Source organism: Schistocerca nitens, chromosome 8, assembly GCF_023898315.1.
Source record: "Schistocerca nitens isolate TAMUIC-IGC-003100 chromosome 8, iqSchNite1.1, whole genome shotgun sequence".
NCBI classification, from domain to species: domain Eukaryota; kingdom Metazoa; phylum Arthropoda; class Insecta; order Orthoptera; family Acrididae; genus Schistocerca; species Schistocerca nitens.
The window spans coordinates 204,264,915-204,271,493 of NC_064621.1; positions in this window are offsets into that span (position 1 = coordinate 204,264,915).

The following is a 6,579-nucleotide window of genomic DNA, read 5'->3' on the forward strand; positions in this document are numbered from 1 at the left end:
CCTTAAATACCGGTATTCAATTTCTTTACAACAATTTTTACCCTCTCTCTCACTCTTTTTTATTTTTATCTCTCTTCTCTCTTCTCTCTCTCTCTCTCTGTCTCACACACACACATATTCTTTTATTATTTTTATTTGTGTGGTGTGCTCGAATATCAGCGAGGCACGAAAACGTCCGTGAAAAAGTTTCTTAGTTTTGAGTACAGTTACGGAAGAAATATAAAAACAACTATGAGAGTTACTGCTTTGCAGTCAGTTCTGAGTATTATTAGTAACTACGCTCCAGTCCCTAAACCTAGTTACAGAAAAGCGAATCAGACGCATTCCAGGCGGTAGCAGCCGCGTCTTTGAGAGGCCAGCTATGGTCACTTCCCAGCCCGCTGAAGGCTCACGTCAGTTCGTCTTCTTCCTGCTGGTACTGTAACTGAGATTTGGCAACACTGCAAGGTATATTTGGCAACTCTGTGATCGACGAGTTACTTCCTGGTGTGCACGGAATTAAGCCTCAGAGTTCACTTGATTTTTCCTGTTATTTCCATTGAATAATCTGAGTTATTATCGCTTGTAGTGTAACAAAAGATTGTAAATTTACGGATTTCAGCCCAGGAAAGCCATTGCACGTGGAAATCGCAACTAATATCGTCCTTTAAATAGCGGTTTACGAGTTCTAGTCACTATTGGCCCCGTAAGAGGAATGCGCAACACACTCCTCTTCGCTAGGTCTGTGGGGACGTGCTGACCTGTGAAATAGCGTCTGTTAGGGTTCGTGGTTCCATTATTGCTGATTGTGACTTTTTTTTATCCCTTCTGTGAAAGAGCTATATGAAGTCAGATCAAACATCGATAGGGAAATCGCAAGAAAATACTTTCAGCTCATAGTACAATGGTGAAAAACTTACAATGCTGCAAAACAGGTAACGCTTCTTTCCGCTGCTGACAAGCAAATTTTAGATTTCTATAAATACATAACTTTATTTATGAAATGCCACATTAACATACCTGTTGAGTATGACACAGCATACCAATTAAACACAGACCCAATCGAAATATAAGTGAGTAGTATTTTACTAATTCCTGCCGACAGAAGCACGCTTGTGTACAGATACTCAGTCTTATTAAAAAACACTTTCGTCATAAGGTTATTGTGGGTAGTTTTATTTCATTTCTTATAATAAAGTTCATAGCTTTCATAAAGCTTCTTTTAGTGTTGTTGAAACAATACTAAACATGAGAGAGAAATTAATATGCGAATTCTCTGATATTATCTATAACAGTCTGACAATGCATATGCAGTTTATTGATTACAAGCATGTAGAAAACTTGTTCTGAGTTGAAGCAGTCGAACAAGATTTGAAGAAGAATAAAATGCCACTACCAGACGACAGCTAATGTAGAAAATACTTTTATGACTATTTTGGCACTATGCGCTTGCCCCATACATAATACAAAAGCTTCGAGATGCATCTGTTGCCTGGCCGTCTATTAAACCTGAAAAGAACAAAATGTCGCAGAAGTTAGCCCTTTTTCCACATGCGGCTATTTTGGGTTGAGAAGTGAAGGGAATTATGTTCAAAGTTCCATTAAATTGATAACTTCAGAAGACAGCAGAATTGCGTTTTTAAAATGTAGCGTCTCCAGAAGTCAAGAACAGTTCCTCCAGAACTTCTGCATTCCACAGTGCTGTGAGATGATGCATATGGCCGGATCTAGACTTCTGAGAGACAGACAGTTACAGCTTTTCTTTTGCACTGCACGATGTTTTCAACAAATGGAAAGGAACTCTTCCTACTTAAATTTCTGCATCCTACGCTGTTGGCAGTTCTGTGTAGGTGGCAGTTACGTGATTTTATTTCGATGAATACAAAATAGAGTCGAACTTATGCACTGGGTAGCCAAGGCAGCTAGTTCATGGCGATTCGGTCAACCAAGTAAATGAATGTACTGAACATCCTGCAAACCACCAGAGGCAGCCTATGTGTCAGAATTCTCATCGAGTGTGCCGCAACAGTGTTATGATAGAAAAATGAGGCTCAGAGAAGAACATTTGGTGGTCTGTTGGCTTGAAGATAGGTTCCTATGATGGTGGTGTGGGTTCGATTCCAGCTTCTGCCGATGATTTTTAATAGGGAGAGACAGTTTCCATTCTCTTCTGGCTACGCCAAGTGAAGAAAGTATAATGGCATTGTAGTATGAAATTCACATTAAACATGATTTTCCTTCTCTACCAAGTAGACGTTACGCTGGACCACAATAAAGTCAGGAGTGGCGAAATGTGGGAACTCTATCACCAGTAACCTTTCTTATACTAGTTATTTATTTCTAGTGACGAAACAAACGCTATGTAGGGTCACAGGACACTTATTCCATCTTTTATTTGAGCTTCTGTATGTCGATAAAATTGGTTCTGAGCTTGGAATGCAACTCAGACCACCCTTAACGCGGAATTTGATCCCTTCGCGACAATACAGCTCGACTACAATTTCTTGTTTGTTCAAAACTGCAGAATCCTCAACATGTCCACATATTGCTCGTGAATGGGTTAGAATCCTGGCCCGGCACTAAAGTTTTCATTATGTATTATCAGGCTCTAACATGAGAGCACCTATCTGCTGGTGGATAATAATTTTGATCATTAATTCATTTTCATTCGTTGTCAACACTAACGATATCTGACATTTTTGCCTCCCAGTGAGACACAGAACTATTTGAGAGATCACTGTAAGTTCAAGCATGTTATTCCGAGCTGCTGTTGGAGAAAAATTCGGTAGCTGACATCTCTTTGTGTGTAGTCAACAACGATATGTGTGGGGTTCGATTCCCAGTCAGCACTGAACTCTTCGTCATATTATTTCTAGTTCAAACATGCTCACATGTCGCTGCTGGTGTAACAAACCCATATTTAACGTTCGATTTCCCTAGAATATAACAGCGATAGGTGCCGTATTGCAGTTGTGGGAAGGAAAAAATTAATGTTTCGTCTCGTCATTTCAGTTAAAACATCTAGCTACTGCCGAGAGAATCCGATATGTCACAGTTGATTATCCTTCGATAACAATCCGATTAGGTTCTGGGTTCGAATCCCTGTCCTACACAAAGCTTTACGTCACGGCATTTCAAGTAAGTTACTTGTGAAGAAGCAATACTTAATATCTCTCGTAGTTCGTTAAGAGGGACAATAGTTGCTGGGTAGGAATTCGCGTCCGTTAAAAATGTTTATGTTATGTAATTTAAAGTTGATATTCGCTAACTGATACTGTCTAAAATCGAGGTATATCACTCTCTGTATGCCTAGTCAGGTATGACTGGTAGTTTCGGTCAGTCACGAAATCTTAGTCTGAATGACCTGGGTTTGAATCCATATGCAGAACGAGACGGTTCGTCGTGACATTTGAAGCTCATACATATTCTCAACTAGCTGTTCGTGAATAACTTAAATGTTTAATGTCATTTTGTGTTAAATAACAAGTACGGTATGTTACTTTGAAGAGGAAATCATGAATAGGACGAACTTACTACGTGCATTACCTATCTGACGTAATAATGAGAGTGGTAAAATTTCAGGTATATCATTTATTGCAGTAAATGTGAGCTTACAAGCCTTAAGGACAGTCTTATCTGTGATAAGGTGTTCCCTGATATTTGTAGTATCGTGGTATTACTTTACATCTTGAGTTATTGCGATACAGAGCAGTGTTTTCTAGTGGTGACTTGTTGGAACCATTTTCAATAGTCAATCGACTGTACGAAGGAGCGATTAGAGGACCTGCTAGACAGCTGCGTTATGCTGCTTGCATGTGAAGCAGGCGAAATGCAGTTCAGGTCATTCGGATACTTTTGAGCACGATTGTACACTACTGGCCATTAAAATTGCTACACCACGAAGATGACGTGCTACAGACGCGAAATTTAACCGACAGGAAGAAGATGCTGTGTTATGCAAATGATTAGTTTTTCAGAGCATTCACACAAGGTTGGCGCCGGTGGCGACACCTACAAAGTGCTGACATGAGGAAGGTTTCCAACCAATTTCTCATACACAAACAGCAGTTGACCGGCGTTGCCTGGTGAAACGTTGTTGTCATGCCTCGTGTAAGGAGGAGAAATGCGTACCATCACGTTTCCGATTTTGATAAAGGTCGGATTGTAGCCTATCGCGATTGCGGTTCATTGTATCGCGACATTGCTGCTCGCGTTGGTCGAGACCCAATGACTGTTAGCAGAATATGGAATCGGTGGATTCAGGAGGGTAATACGGAACGCCGTGCTGGATCCCAACGGCCTCCTATCACTAGCAGTCGAGATGACAGGCATCTTATCCGCGTGGCTGTAACGAATCGTGCAGCCACGTCTCGATCCCTGAGTCAACACATGGGGACGTTTGTAAGACTACAACCATCTGCGCGAACAGTTCGACGACCTTTGCAGTAGCATGGACTGTCAGCTCGGAGACCATGGCTGCGGTTACCCTTGACGCTGCATCACAGACAGGAGCGCCTGCGATGGTGTACTCAACGACGAACCTGGGTGCACGAATGGCAAATCGTTATTTTTTCGGATGAATCTAGGTTCTGTTCACAGCATCATGATGGTCGCATCCGTGTTTGGCGACATCGCGGTGAACGCACATTGGAAGCGTGTATTCGTCATCGCCATACTGGCGTATTAGCCGGCGTGATGGTATGGGGTGCCATTCGTTACACGTCTCGGTCACCTCTTGTTCGCACTGACGGAACTTTGAACAGTCGACGCTACATTTCAGATGTGTTACGACCCGTGGCTTTACCCTTCCCTGCGAAAGCCTACATTTCAGCAGGACAATGCACGACCACATGTTGCAGGTCCTGTACGGTCCTTTCTGGATACAGTAAATGTTCGACTGCTGCCCTGGCCAGCACATTCTCCAGATCTCCCACCAACTGAAAACGTCTGGTCAATGGTGGCCGAGCAACTGGCTCGTTACAATACGCCAGTCACTTCTCTTGATGAACTGTGGTATCGTGTTGAAACTGCATGGGCAGCTGTAACTGTACACGCCATCCAAGCTCTGTTTGACTCAATGCCCAGGCGTATCAAGGCCGTTATTACGGCCAGAGGTGGTTGTTCTGAGTACTGATTTCTCAGGATCTGTGCACCCAAATTGCGTGAAAATGTAATCACATGTCAGTTCTAGTATAATATATTTGTCCAATGAATACCCGTTTATCATCTGCATTTCTTCTTGGTGTAGCAGTTTTACTGGCCAGCAGTGTATTTACATATTATTCGCATCACGATGTACTCCCATCACTGCCATGAGAAGTCACTACAAACGGCAATTGGACACGTGTAGCACTCATGCCTCCAGACAACTTTCCTACAGTGCGTTGCTTTCATCGCTGAAGTTACTATGAAAGTGATGATATTTAGTTACCTACCGCTGTTGTCTGGATTATATTCATAACTCTACGCAGTGATCCGCAGATATAATGCTGCTACGCCAGGCAAGTCGTACGGCCGCATATATTTAATGCTATCCGTACGAAGCTGGGCCAGGTCGCTATTTCTATTATATTAGAACGAATATTTTTGTTTAGGATGCAAAGTTCTGCTTGTGAGGACGTAAATGATAAAAACATTCGTTAGTGCTTAAATAGCTGTGTGTCTGAAGCAGCTACCTGACAGAGATAAAGCAAGTATGATAGAGGCAGAGAGCGCAGACGAGGCGATTGAGTAACTCGTAAGCACGCACACCGAGGCACATAAATGAAGGAAAGAAGGAAGATTGGGTTTAACGTCCCGTCGACATCGGCACAGAAATGCGTTGATCTTTCATCAGACCGTGTATGACAATCTTCGTTTAACTATATATTTTCACTGGTCTTAAGAAAAACGAAACATAAACTGGAGAATTATTTCCCGAAAGAGAGTTGATCACAAGTGCTGGTACAGTGAGTTTTAAAAGTTATTTTGTAAACACATTGTTTCATAAATCTGAGACTTTCCTTAGTTCTTTTACACACGCGTGTGGTACCCGTAGTGAACTTTTCGTCCACCACAAACAAATAGAGAGTACCGAATTGGTACAGAATCCAATAACAGATACGTACAAGAAAGAGTAATTACGAATCCAACGACCGCAATCGTGCTTCGATTGCGTGCATATTAAATGAGTTGGAAAACGTAATATGAAAACTCCGCCCATAAAATCAATTTTACTCGGGCTTCTGGACGCACCTGTAGTAATGAATCCCGATCAGAAAAGAATGGTTTTGAAATTTAGACTGACATGCTGATGGTGCATTCTTTCGAAGTCTAATTGCTCGGAAGTCGGGAGACATCACAATGATCGCTGCAGGACACAATGTGGAAAGCAGAATTAGAAAGTAATAATATCAATGCTGAATGACCTCTACTGCGGATGATCAATTTGTTATCTGCTTCAATAGTCGTCAAGCTCAGAATACTTGTTAGCTAGTAGAAAAGTTGGGTGATGTATGAAATATAATCCAACAAAATAACTTACGCCACACTAGATAATATGAAGCGGACTTCCCTAATAGACTGCAGGGTTCGACTTTTTTCGTATTGCACAAATCTGCA